Genomic DNA, 14,168 nt, shown 5'->3' on the forward strand with positions numbered 1-14,168 from the left:
TCTCTACGGTTTATTTCCAATTCGTCTAATGCCAATTCGTCCAATTGCCAATTGCCAACTCGTCTACTATCAGTTTGTCCAGCAACGCACTAGTTGGATCAACGTTTGACATCACGAACCAAAAGATGTGATTGGCTCTACTATTAGTATTCTGTTAGCAGTCGCAACGTTTCTCTACGGTTTATTTCCAATTTGTCTCATGCCAATTCGTCCAATTGCCAACTCGTCTACTATCAGTTTGTCCAGCAACGCACTAGTTGGATCAACGTTTGACATCACGAACCAAAAGATGTGACTGGCTCTACTATTAGTATTCTGTTAGCACTCACAACGTTTCTCTACGGTTTATTTCCAATTCGTCTAATGCCAATTCGTCCAATTGCCAACTCGTCTACTATCAGTTTGTCCACTCACCACATGGTCTACTGTCATTTAGTCTAATACCATTCTGTCTAATAACCAGTTGGTCCAATAGCCATTTAGTGCATATACCATGTGGTCTAATTGAAAAGTGTTAATTGTTCAAAATGAATGAAAAGAAAATGGGTATTAGACCAACTGGTTATTAGATGAAAAATAGACCAACTGGTAATAAGACGAAATGGTAATAATCGAATCGGTGATTAGACGAAGTGATGATTGGACCAAATGTGTATTGGACCAAATGGTTGTTAGAGGAAATGTTGATGGACGGAATGGCATAAGACTATTAAATGAAGGTAGACCATGTGGTGAGTGGACGAATTGGCAATTTTACACTGTACGGGTGGTACAGCTGACAAGCATAGTTCGTGATCAAGTTTATAACTTGTTTGTTGTATTGTCTGCATTTGGCATATCCACAATTATCTGGGCTACGGTACTGTCAAATACCAATGATTGTGAATACTCGGTTACTCTTCAGTGGATAAGATGAAAAGATTGTTTTAAAAGGAATATTTGAAAAATCATTAAATCGTGAGTGCTTCTATGTCAGTGAATTTGAAAAATATCTTGGAAGTTTATTTCATATGGCCTTTTTACTGTGTTCAGGCGCAGTTACAACTGCAATGCCAGAGAATGTATACACTTTACAGTGTATCTAGTCTTCAAATATAATGTCTGGGAACTGATGTAGCCTCCCAATCCCCCCCACCCCCCCACGTAATACAAATTATAAGAAAAAAAAATCCAAAATGGTGGGAAAAGGACACAAAATCTTTCTCAAACATAAAAACCTCACATTTTACAAATAGAATTATCAAAGCACTGTATGAAATCAAAGTTTACTACATGTATATTGCAATTATAAAACAATCAAAACAGAACAAACTGCGATATCTAGGAAAGTGTTTACAAATTGTTACAATTCACACACCTTTTACACCAATATTGCATAAAAATTTCAAAACCACCATCAAGATATCTTGAATAAAATCTAACCGACTACAGTTCTCCACAATAGAAGGCACTAATTGACATTTGACACAAATATTTGCTTTACATTTTTTCAACAAACACATACCCAAACCATTTCTCCTGAATATATGTTTCCCCTTATTCAAAACCTGTCCAAAGCTTTGTTAAAGGTCAAATAACGTGAAATATATTGGAGTTAATAACATTCCAATCTTTCACTTTTGTAATGTGAAATAAGACATTAAGACATTCTAGTGATCTTGCTCAGTAATTAAGAATCTTTTTTTCTTTAAACTGCCTTTTGAGCAATATACATGAATATAATTTTAATATCATAAATATTCAACCAAATCTATGCTTGAGAAATGGTAACATCATAGACCCTTACCAAAAGCTTTAGATGGGCTCTCAATAGAAAATTATACCCAAATACATCCTTCATCTTTTGACTACTGGAAAAGTGACATTATTGTCCAACTTTGGGGAGTCCAAAATATGAAAGGCTTCAATTCTTATTAATCCCATAACGAATTATAGCTCTACCAAAAAAAACCCGTATCATATTAACTCTTTCATTGCCGAGGGATTTTAAACACTTGCTAAAAAATTAATCAATATCCTGAACAATAACCTATCCCAACACCTGCAACTTAAAAATTGTCACTGAAAAAAATTGATACAGTGAAAACAGAGGTAGAAAACTGTAATAATCTTTCAAAAAATGTTAAGTTTTTACCTCAACAGATTTTATCAAAATTCTCATAAAGCTATATCACCCCATTTATAGATCTACTACAACATTGCTAAACTCAAGTATTTGCATTTCAAATATATGTTTTTGCTTCATCAAATTTATCAAAATTCTCATGAAGCTTGATGAAACCATTTATAGATCTACTACAACATTGCTAAACTCAAGTATTTGTAACAATCAATTAACATAATTCATTTTTTAAAAATCAAGGTCAATTTTCACCATATCATTGTAGATCTAGTAGTATTTACGTTTATGTAAATCAAAGCTGACAGGCAAGTACACTGATGATCAGCAAATTAATGCACTGAAGCAATTTTCATTCCAATATTTTTGGGGTTCTGGCCAAATATCTCAAAGTTAACCCTAACTAGGCCGGGCTTTTTTGGCTGTTCTGTGGCCGGGGGGGGGGTTGAATCAACCCCCCCCTGAGATCTCGGCCGCCGATCGCGCGAGCGCCGCAAAAATTTGCACGCTGGTAGTGTGCGATGTAATCTACAAGGCTGTATGGTAAAATTTTCCAAAATAATGAGATTTTATTTTATATGAATTAATTATGCTAATTTATGCATAAATCATACTTTTTGCTCTAATTTACTAAATAAAGCTCCTAGAATGCTAATTTTTGGTAAAAATATTCTTTGTAGCATTCTTAACAATGGCAATTGAAAAAAACTTCGGTTTGGAAATCAATTTCTTATGTATTTTATTGTTTTATGAATTTCTTATGTATTTCATTGTTTTTCAACCTTTTGTTTTTCTTTGTTTTTTTCACCAGATTTATTGCACAACCTTTTTGAAGCATAATTATGCTAAAATCAACTTCTTTCAGTTGTTTAAAGTAGAAATAATCATATCTTTATGAATAAGATGAGAAAACTTAATTTGCATTGACTTTGTACACAAAATCACGTTTTGGAACAATTTTTGGTCTGACATGCACTTACAAAATGTTGCGTGATTTCGGAACCGCATACCCGGGCGTCGTAAATTTGGTCTCAAAAGATGCGCGAGACTTAAAAGTATAAACTCTGCGAGTGGCGCGGTCAAAAAATTTCGCGCGGCGGAATGATCGCAGAAAATGTTGAGGGGGGGGTTGATTCAACCCCCCCCCGGCCATTTTAGGGTTAATCCTCAATTGCTCCTTATGATGTAACAACATTTTATGATTTTCTTTTGAAGTTTTTTTTTTCTAATAATGACCTTTATTTTCTCTGAAAAATATATATATTTTGAACGACCGAAACAACATTTTAAAGCTTTCAGTCAGTTCCCATTATTGACAACCCTAGAAATACGTTTCTCGGACACCTTTACGCCACTGAGTGGATCCGATCGAGGTTTATTGATTTTTTTAGTTTTTCTTGTTGGAAAAATAATGTATACCCTTTTGGGGCGGTATCACATTTTCTTTGCTCTTCTGTGAGAAACGTAATAACATTGTCGCTACCATGGCAATGCAGTCAAGTGGCATCATGAGCAAAAAATAGGGGCAAGACGAAGTGCAGAAACAGAAATCTTCACCGCATCTGCAAGGAAGGTAACTCAAGCACAGATTTGTCTGTCGTTTACACTGTGGGGGGAAGGGTGCAACGGAATGGTGAGCAACACTTTGGTTTGATTGAGGTAATTTTGGGTGAGAAATCGCATGTCGCTTGGTATCAGACATCCGTCTTGATGACGAGACAAACCTCAGGTATGCGCCGCTTCCCCAAATGCGCAAAACTAAATCGTGGGTTCACATCTCAGCAATACCACCGCCCATCATTACGCCTTTGGGAGAAGACAAAATTTGGTTTTTGAACCCCAAATGTTGAATAAAAGAAAAGGGTGCAACTAAATTCATATCTCGGCAATACTGCCAGCAATCGTTACTACAGCTGTAGAAGATGTAATTTGGTTTTGAACACTAAGGCCCGAATTCACAAAGGAATTTTAAACCCCCTCTGGATTAAACCCCCTCCTGGGTTTTTTAGTCCATGGTTTAAACCCCCTCTGTTTCACCAACGATGGTTATTTTAGTCCATGGTTTAAAATAAAACCATGGTTTAAACCATGGTTTTATTTTCAACCATGGTTCTGAGCATGTTCAGTAGAGCATATGTTGTCTGCTATTGTCAAAATGGATTCCATACCAGGTTTGCAGTAAGGGCCAAGGGAAATAGGCAGATCGCAGAGAGAAACGCACTTCTTGAGCTCATAGCTGAGTGGAAAGACGTTATATTAAGTAGACAAACAGACTGGAAAGCGAACACTGAAATATCTAAAGGGTGGTTGGATGCTACGACCAAATTCCATGCCAGATTTGGCCAAAAATGGTCAACGCACAGTGCAAAGAACAGTGGAAGAGGATGCGCATTGCCGCAAAGAAAGAATTCTCTAACTACTACAAAGAGGCCAGGAAAATAGGTGGAGGACCACCCCCACCTGATTCCAGTAATCAGACCATCATTATTAAGGAGCTTTGCCCTTATGATTCTGCACAATTTCAGAATATTCATGACGATGATGCGGGTCAATTCACCGAAAGAGATGATTCAGCCACGGTGTCCTTGTTGACTATGGCAACAGGGTTCGAAAATCCAGAGTAAGACTGGGGTTAAAACTACAAAAATGTGCAATCTTAATCGATTATATGAAATGAAATTACATTAAAAAAACTTATTCATTATTCATTATGTAGGATGAGTCGCATTGTATTGTACATCCACTATTTTTAAATACATCACAAATGCAATAAAATTGAAAGTTTGTCTCAACCATTGCGATCGTCTGCGCGTCGACGAGAATCTCATCAGTCCCATTCATAAGCATCGATGTCAAGTTTTTTTATCATTTCGGCTGGTTGGGTTGAAAATAAATGACAACCTAACCCGGCAACCAAGACCAGATGTAATATCAAGATTACCCGATGAAACTTGAAGTACGAATAAAATTACTTCATCAGTTTCAAGAATAAGTAGTATCATTTCATATAACTTTCTCATAATACTTACTATTTGGGTAGTAAGCTGCATTTAATCTGAAAATCAGCTGTTGAATTTGCATGTATACGATCTCGATTGCTGAGAGTTAACAACGCGCATTCCCGTTCACCAATGCAAGCTACGGATCTTCCAATGCTATTTAAGTATAAAAACAACCACATAAAAAAAGAAAGGAAAACATTCTTGATCAGCAGTTTTTTACGTCATAATCAAAATTACGAAACAAACGTTGAATCCAATTCTATCGTCAAAAATATAATATTTCAATTCAAATGTAGATTCTAGAAACACATCCCCAAATTTACTTCATATTTTTACGTCACCCATAATTATTTTCTTAAGTAAACTTTATCCTCCAATTTGTTTATTTTCCTTCCCTTAAATTGAGACTGCCCTGATTTATTGCCTAAATCTTGACTTCATTTTTTTAAATGCAAATCAAAAGTGCATCCCACAAGTCTAGCATACATAGAAATAAATATTTGTGGACTACTGAAAGGCCAACAAGAGAATAATAATGAAACTTCATGCATGATTTGTTTTTTTAATAATTCTCTTTGATTATAATAGTGAAGTGATTATTTTTTAATTAAAAGGTTATTATATACATTTCGTCTCCTAAGAAATGCCAAAGATATGTACAGTTCTCTTTTTCCACTTTTACCATTTCGAATACAACAGAACTTCTGAAAACCCATACGCAGGTGTTGGTACAGAGATCGAGTCTGACCCTGATGCGACCCCCAAAACTGAGAGGTAAACACTACACACGCAAGCCTACGTATATGATCAGGCACTAGTTGTAGAATAAAAGGAAATTTAAGGACTTGTCCGAGTAAAATTGTTATGGGGATAATCGGTGTCACACATGGACTACAACGAGATATGACCATGTGTATGCCCCTTCCCCTCTAAAGTTCGACAGATTTCGTGAAGATTATCGAAATGACTGGTGGGATGTCTCTGCTACCTCACCCCCCGCCTCCAGAAACAGACATCTTCACTACGTCAACAAAGGAGGTGGTTAATACAAGCACAGATTCATCTGTCGTTTGCACGGTGGAGGTACGACCAAATGAGGAGATCGAAGTTATTTCAGGGGAAAAAGCGAACGTTGCTTGGAATTCGGACATCCGTTTAGACCCAGAAACAGACCTCGGGTATGCGTCCTTTCCCCAAACGCACAAAACTAAATCGTGGGTTCACATCTTGGCAATATCACCGACGATCATTACGGCTGTACAAGAAGACAAAATTTGATTTTTAAACCCAAAATGTTAAACAGAAGAATAGAGACCAAGAAATCTTTACCACGTCAGAAAAGAAGGTGATTAATACAAGCACAGATTGATTATTCATCTGTTGTTTGCATGGTGGAGGTACGACGAAATGAGGAGCCAGACACATTTCGGTATGATTGAAGTTATTTTAGGGGAGAAAGCGACAAGACAAACCTTAGGTATGTGTCGCTTCCCCAAAAGCACAAAACTAAATCGTGGGTTCACATCTTCGCAATATCGCTGACGATCATGACGGCTGTACAAATATACAAAATTTGGATTTTCATCCCCAAATATTGAATAGAATAAAAGGACAAGACTAGATTCATACCTTGGCAAAACCAACACCTATCATCGCACTCGTAGAAGATTTTTTTTTTTTTACTCGTGGAAGAGAAGCCATTATCAATGCATGTCATGAAGTGTTTATCTTTCCAATCGCATGTCAATCTAATTATTTCTGCACTCTTATTGTTCATTTGATATGTATTATCCTGTCCTGCACTTCTAAAGAGTAATCTATGGATGAACAAGAAAAGTACTTTAATAGTTACCCACTTTTTCGTCCAGGGGGAAAGACTTCAGACCAGACTACTTAAAACTCAACAGACTTTGCTCCATATTTCCTGACATCCCTTTTCTTGCTCTTACTGCAACAGCTACGCTGCCCTCACAGAAGAATATCAAAGAAGTGTTGCTCATGAAAAAAACAGCTCTTGTACTAATCCAAGCTGAAATAACATCAAGCTCTCAGTCAAAGGATTGACATTTGCATGATCAACACGATGTACTCCAGCATCTGCCAAGGACATTATCTTGCAATCAAAGCATTGCATCCTGTCAAGTTTCACTGGGCATAGGACTAGATAACTTGTTTGGTTGCAAATGTTTAAAAAAGACATAAAAATGCCTCAAACTCAGGGAAAATGCTGGCAAGATTAAAGTCAGTCTTTCCCTAGTGGGAAAAACGGAACCTACTGTCTGGATGACCTGGAGTGTTCCCTAGGGAATTATGTGGAGGACGAGGTTCCAATGTATACAGACCTCAAGGATGGCAGGCAACATCCCTTCTCTCTTCATGCGTATTCGTTGCTGACGGACAAGCGAAAAATACAGATATATCTGCTCACAGAATAATATCAAGAAAGTCTTGCTGATGAAAAAAACGGCTCTTGTTACAACTAATCCAAACCGAAATAACATCAAGCTCTCAGTCAAGCAAAGAATTGACAACATTTGCATGATCAACCACATACTTGCAGATGTGGAAGAAACCAAGTCTTTAGTCAAAATTAGAATATACTGTTCTTCACTGTCCAAAATGAAATGGGTATACAGCGAAATGCTGTCGGATCTATAAAAAAAAGATGTTACAGTGAGGAAGAATATAAGGAATGTGTATCAATCATAGGAATGTTTCATTTAGAGGCTCCAACATCTGCCAAGGAAATTATCTTGCAATCACTTCAAAAGGGTGATCCAGGATCAAATAGTAGCATCCTGGTAACGGTATCACTGGGCATGGGACTAGATAACACATGCATTAGACAGGATAGTCTTACTGGATGCCCAACTGACTTGTAGGAATATGCCCAGGTAATCGGATGAGCATCTCAGGATTCACAAGGGGAGAAGCGATCACGTTGGTTAATGGGCAAGATTGTTCAAGACGCAGGAAGGCGGATGATGGAGAGCAGAAAAAGGGAAGAGGAAATACAATGAAGGAAGTCAGAAGTTTAAGAACAGAAAGTGAGAATAAGATAATATTCAACAGGAAACAACAATGCTTCTAGAGTTCTACGTAGAGAAGTTGCGCGTATGGACACCTGGATACATAATGTTCAGAAATTACATCGATGATGAAAAGGTATTCCTAGGAAAAAATGGAAATGGTGTCACAAACATAGGAGCTATAGCTGACAAAAGATGGAAGGAAAAAGGAAACAGAAAATGTCTCCTGCCCACTTCAACCATGTAAATTCTCAACATTAATTTCAAGATTTATCTATTATTCATGCCAACACCGAGCTGAAGAACATACGAGAGTTTAAGATGGAGAGCTTGAATTTAAAAAAGTCTCCAGGATAAGGACTTGTCTGAGAAAGTGATATGGGGATTGTGGATATCACACACGGTGCAGTAGAACACAAGGAAATATGACCACGTGTATGCCCCTTCCCTTCTAAACTTTGACAGATTTCAGAATTTGTGACGATTGCAAAAGGACTGTTGGGATGCCTCTGCTACCCCGCTCCTCTGCTCCAGAAACAGACATCTTCACTACGTCAACAAAGAAGGTGGTTAATACAAGCACAGATTCATCGGTCGTTTGCACGGTGGAGGTAGGACAAAATGAAGAGATCACAGTTATTTCAGGGGGAAAAAGTGCACGTTGCTTGGTACTCAGACATCCGTCTAGACACAGAAACAGACCTCAGGTATGTGTCGCTTCCCCAAACACACAAAACTAAATCGTGGGTTCATGCACATCTTGGCAATATCACCAATGATCATGACGGCTGTTAGTACAAGAATACAAAATTCTGATTTTCATCCCCAAATATTGAATAGAATAAAAGGACAAGACTAGATTCATACCTTGACAAAACCACCACCTATCATCACACATGTAGAAGAAAATATTTTTTTTTAAACTCCAAATCGTGGAAGAGAAGCCATTATCAATGCATGTAATGAAGTGTTTATCTTTTCAATAACATGTCCAAGTAATTATTTCTGCAGTCTCATTGTTCATTTGATATGTATTATCCTGTCGTGCACTTCTAAAGAGTAATCTGTGGATTAACAAGAAAAGTGCTTTAATAGTTTCCCCTTTTTTTCCTTCCAGGGGGAAAGACTTCAGACCAGACTACTTAAAACTCAACAGACTTTGCTCCATATTTCTAGACATCCCTTTTCTTGCTCTTACTGCAACAGCTACCCTGCCCTCACAGAAGAATATCAAAGATGTGTAGCTCATGAAAAATGGATCTTGTTACAACTTATCCAAACCAAAATAACATCAAGCTCTCCGTCAAGCAAAAAATTGACAACATTTGCATGATCAACCACATACTTGCAGATTTGGCAGCAAACAAGTCTTTGGTAGAAATGTTCTTCACTAAAAAAATGAAATGGGTATACAGCGAAATGCTTTCCGAACTCGAAAAAAGATGTTACACTGAGGAAGAATACAATTAATGTATATCAAGCAAAAATAATGTTTCATTAAGAGGCTCCAGCATCTGCCAAGGAAATCATCTTGCAATCACTTCAAAAGGGTGCACCAGGATCAAAGCGTTGCATCCTGGCAACGGTGTCACTGGGCATGGGACTAGATGACACATGCATTAGACAGGATATTCTTACTGGATGCCCAACTGACTTGGAGGACTACGCCCAGGAAATCGGAAGAGCATCTCGGGATTCCCAAAGGGGGGAAGCGATCATGTTCGTTAATGGGCAAAATTGTTCAAGACGCAGGAAGGCGGATGATGGAGAGCAGAAAAAGGGAAGAGCAAATGCGAATGGATGAAGAAAGTCAGAAGTTTGAGAACAGAAAGCGAGAATAAGAAGATAATATTCAACAGGAAACAACAATGCTTCTAGAGTTCTACATAGAGAAGTTGCACGTATGCACACCTGGATACGTCATGTTCAGAAATAACATTGAGAATGAAAAGATATTCCTAGGAAAAAATGGAAATGGTGTGTCTCAAACATAGGAGCAATAGCTGACAAAAGATGGAAGGAGAAAGGAAACAAAAAACGTCTCCTGCCAACTATAATCAGACAGACTGCAACATTTATGGTAATAAAAGTTATCGGGTAAAGTTGTGAGCGTACAATCTTAAGAGACCAGAATACTTAAAACTCAACAGACTTTGCTCCATATTTCCAGACATCCCTTTTCTTGCTCTTACTGCAACAGCTACCCTGCCCTCACAGAAGAATATCAAAGAAGTGTTGCTAATGAAAAAAACGGCACTTGTTACAACTAATCCAAACCAAAAGCTTTCAGTCAAGCAAAGAATTGACAGCATTTGCATGATCAACCACATACATGTACTTGCAGATTTGGCAGCAAACAAGTCTTTGGTAGAAATAAGAATATATTGTTCTTCACTGAATAAAATGAAATGGGTATACAGTGAAATGCTGTCAGATCTCAAAAAAAGATGTTACATTGAGGAAGAATTTGATCTATGCTACTTCAAGATATTAGGAGGTGGCTGTCTTGGGGTCATTCTGGTCTCCGTTTGGAGTGTCGGTGACGGCTGCTCTCCAAAGGGAAGGCCAAGGTCATTTCGTCATTCTTGATGAAATAAAAAGAACAAAAGCTCCAAAAACGGCAAATAAGTACTATGGCATAATAAAGAAATTCATCAGCTTTTTACTGACAGAGCCAGCGTACGATGGAAAGCAATATGGCTCTGAATCTGATTTGACGAAGACGTCCCGAAGGGTTGAGGCATGTCTGGCCGGCCTAAAAAGAAGTATCAAACAACATGAAGCTCTACTAAAGAGCAAAATATCAGGTACATAAAGTGGACAAATGTTCAAGTTCTTGCTAATAGCCTTCAAACAATTGATTCACGATTGGACAATGAACAAACAGTGTACACCTAATGAAGGTATCTTTTCTGTGTCTGTGTGGATGCCAACATTTACCCCAACAAAAGTTAGTAATACGGGTTAGCTAAAGTAATTTTCCCAAGATAAAAGTTACATGAAATTTTCAAAACTTCAAATCCAAGGTCAAATTGCCATATTTCAAATAATCCAAAGTGTATTTTGGGAGAGAAATATTATATGGAGATAGAAAGAAACATGTGCATTTGCTTGTGAAAGTTTTATCAGCATGTTCACGCATACGAGAGAACATAACCAAAGTACATGTACATGTATATAATTAATTCAAGAGAAAACTATTCCATAGTGAATTCCCAACATTAGTGAGGCAGTACATTTTGCATTGGCATGTTAAGTTTAACTTAACATGTAATGCCAGTCCCTATTGTTAGGTAAGTCATGTTTGTTCCAGAATGACTTTTCTATTATTCTTACAGCTAATATTATGCTTGCAGGAGGCAAAATTTTATATTTATTAAACCATAGGGACATTTTAAATGATCAATCAATTATTTTTAAGATAATAAGCTTATAAAAATAACACATTAGATTAGAGTGCAGATTTGGGGAAAAATCTGTTCATACTTTAAGTAAAGCTGAATAATCACATATTCATTGTGACGTCAATGGGCATCACCTAAAATAAATGCAGATCATGAGGCGCAAAAAAATGTGGAATGTCCTTAAAGTAATCAGTTGCAAGCAATTGCTACTTTTTATGCATCCGTCTCAGTTCCTATGTATTGAATTTATATATACATAAGATTATATCTAAATTAATGAATTCAATACAGCAGGAATGTAGAGTTCCTGTCCCTCATATCAATATCCCTACCCGGATTGGAGATTCTTTACAATCAATCCCACTCTCTTTACCTTCTTCAGAAATTGGCTGCTTCCTTGAAGAGCTGGGATGAAATTCAGAAAAAAAATTCAATAGGTAAAAATGTTATACCTCTCTGAATTCCAACTACCAGTATTTCTAACAAAAGTTTCCTATGATATAGAAAATATTGACAGAACAACAACAACAAAATAATTTAAATAAGTTTGCTTATTACTTCTTTTCCAGACAATCTATTGGACAAAGGTTCAGTCCACAAATTTCGCACGCTTCTTTGTGACGAAACAGACAAGACTTATGGTAATTATTCATAAATTTTATATCATTCATCATAGGGCATGATGTATGCATTCATTGTCTTCCAAGACCAGTGATAGAATGTGAAAAAACGCTTTTAACGCTAGAACATTCAGCACAACATTCAGAACAAGACAGATCGCTTGATATCAAAACAGATGGATACGTCATGTTCAGAAATAACATTGATAATGAAAAGGTATTCCTAGGAAAAAATGGAAATGGTGTCACAAACATAGGAGCAATAGCTGACAAAAGATGGAAGGAGAAAGGAAACAAAAAACGTCTCCTGCCCACTTCAATCAGACAGACTGCAACGTTTATGGTAATAAAAGTTATCGGGTAAAGTTGTGAGCGTACAATCTTAAGAGACCAGAATACTTAAAACTCAACAGACTTTGCTCCATATTTCCAGACATCCCTTTTCTTGCTCTTACTGCAACAGCTACCCTGCCCTCACAGAAGAATATCAAAGAAGTGTTGCTAATGAAAAAAACGGCACTTGTTACAACTAATCCAAACCAAAAGCTTTCAGTCAAGCAAAGAATTGACAGCATTTGCATGATCAACCACATACATGTACTTGCAGATTTGGCAGCAAACAAGTCTTTGGTAGAAATAAGAATATATTGTTCTTCACTGAACAAAATGAAATGGGTATACAGTGAAATGCTGTCAGATCTAAAAAAAAAATGTTACACTGAGGAAGAATTTGATCTATGCTACTTCAAGATATTAGGAGGTGGCTGTCTTGGGGTCATTCTGGCCTACGTTTGGAGTGTGGGTGACGGCTGCTCTCCAAAGGGAAGGCCAAGGTCATTTTGTCATTCTTGATGAAATAAAAAGAACAAAAGCTCCAAAAACAGCAAATAAGTACTATGGCATAATAAAGAAATTCATCAGCTTTTTACCGACAGAGCCAGCGTACGATGGAAAGCAAAATGGCTCTGAATCTGATTTGACCAAGACGTCCCGAAGGGTTGAGGCATGTCTGGCCGGCCTAAAAAGAAGTATCAAACAACATGAAGCTCTACTAAAGAGCAAAATATCAGGTACATAAAGTGGACAAATGTTCAAGTTCTTGCTAATAGCCTTCAAACAATTGATTCACGATTGGACAATGAACAAACAGTGTACACCTAATGAAGGTATCTTTTTTGTGTCTGTGTGGATGCCAACATTTACCCCCACAAAAGTTAGTAATACGGGTTAGCTGAAGTAATTTTTCCAAGATAAAAGTTATATGAAATTTTCAAAACTTCAAATCCAAGGTCAAATTGCCATATTTCAAATAATCCAAAGTTTTTTTTGGGAGAGAAATATTATATGGAGATTAAAAAGAAACATGTGCATTTGCTTGTGAAAGTTTTATCAGCATGTTCACGCATACGAGAGAACATAACCAAAGTACATGTACATGTATATAATTAATTCAAGAGAAAACTATTCCATAGTGAATTCCCAACATTAGTGAGGCAGTACATTTTGCATTGGCATGTTAAGTTTAATGTAATGCCAGTCCCTATTGTTAGGTAAGTCATGTTTGTTCCAGAATGACTTTTCTATTATTCTTACAGCTAATATTATGCTTGCAGGAGGCAAAATTTCATATTTATTTTTAAAACCATAGGGACATTTTAAATGATCAATCAATTATTTTTAAGATAATAAGCTTATAAAAATAACACATAAGATAGATTAGAGTGCAGATTTGGGGGAAAATCTGTTCATACTTTAAGTAAAGCTGAATAATCACATATTCATTGTGACGTCAATGGGCATCACCTAAAATAAATGCAGATCATGAGGCGCAAAAAAATGTGGAATGTCCTTAAAGTAATCAGTTGCAAGCAATTGCTACTTTTTATGCATCCGTCTCAGTTCCTATGTATTGAATTTCTATATACATAAGATTATAACTAAATTAATGAATTCAATACAGCAGGAATGTAGAGTTCCTGTCCCCCATATCAATA

This window comes from Lytechinus pictus, chromosome 9 (genome assembly GCF_037042905.1).
Source record: "Lytechinus pictus isolate F3 Inbred chromosome 9, Lp3.0, whole genome shotgun sequence".
NCBI lineage: Eukaryota > Metazoa > Echinodermata > Echinoidea > Temnopleuroida > Toxopneustidae > Lytechinus > Lytechinus pictus.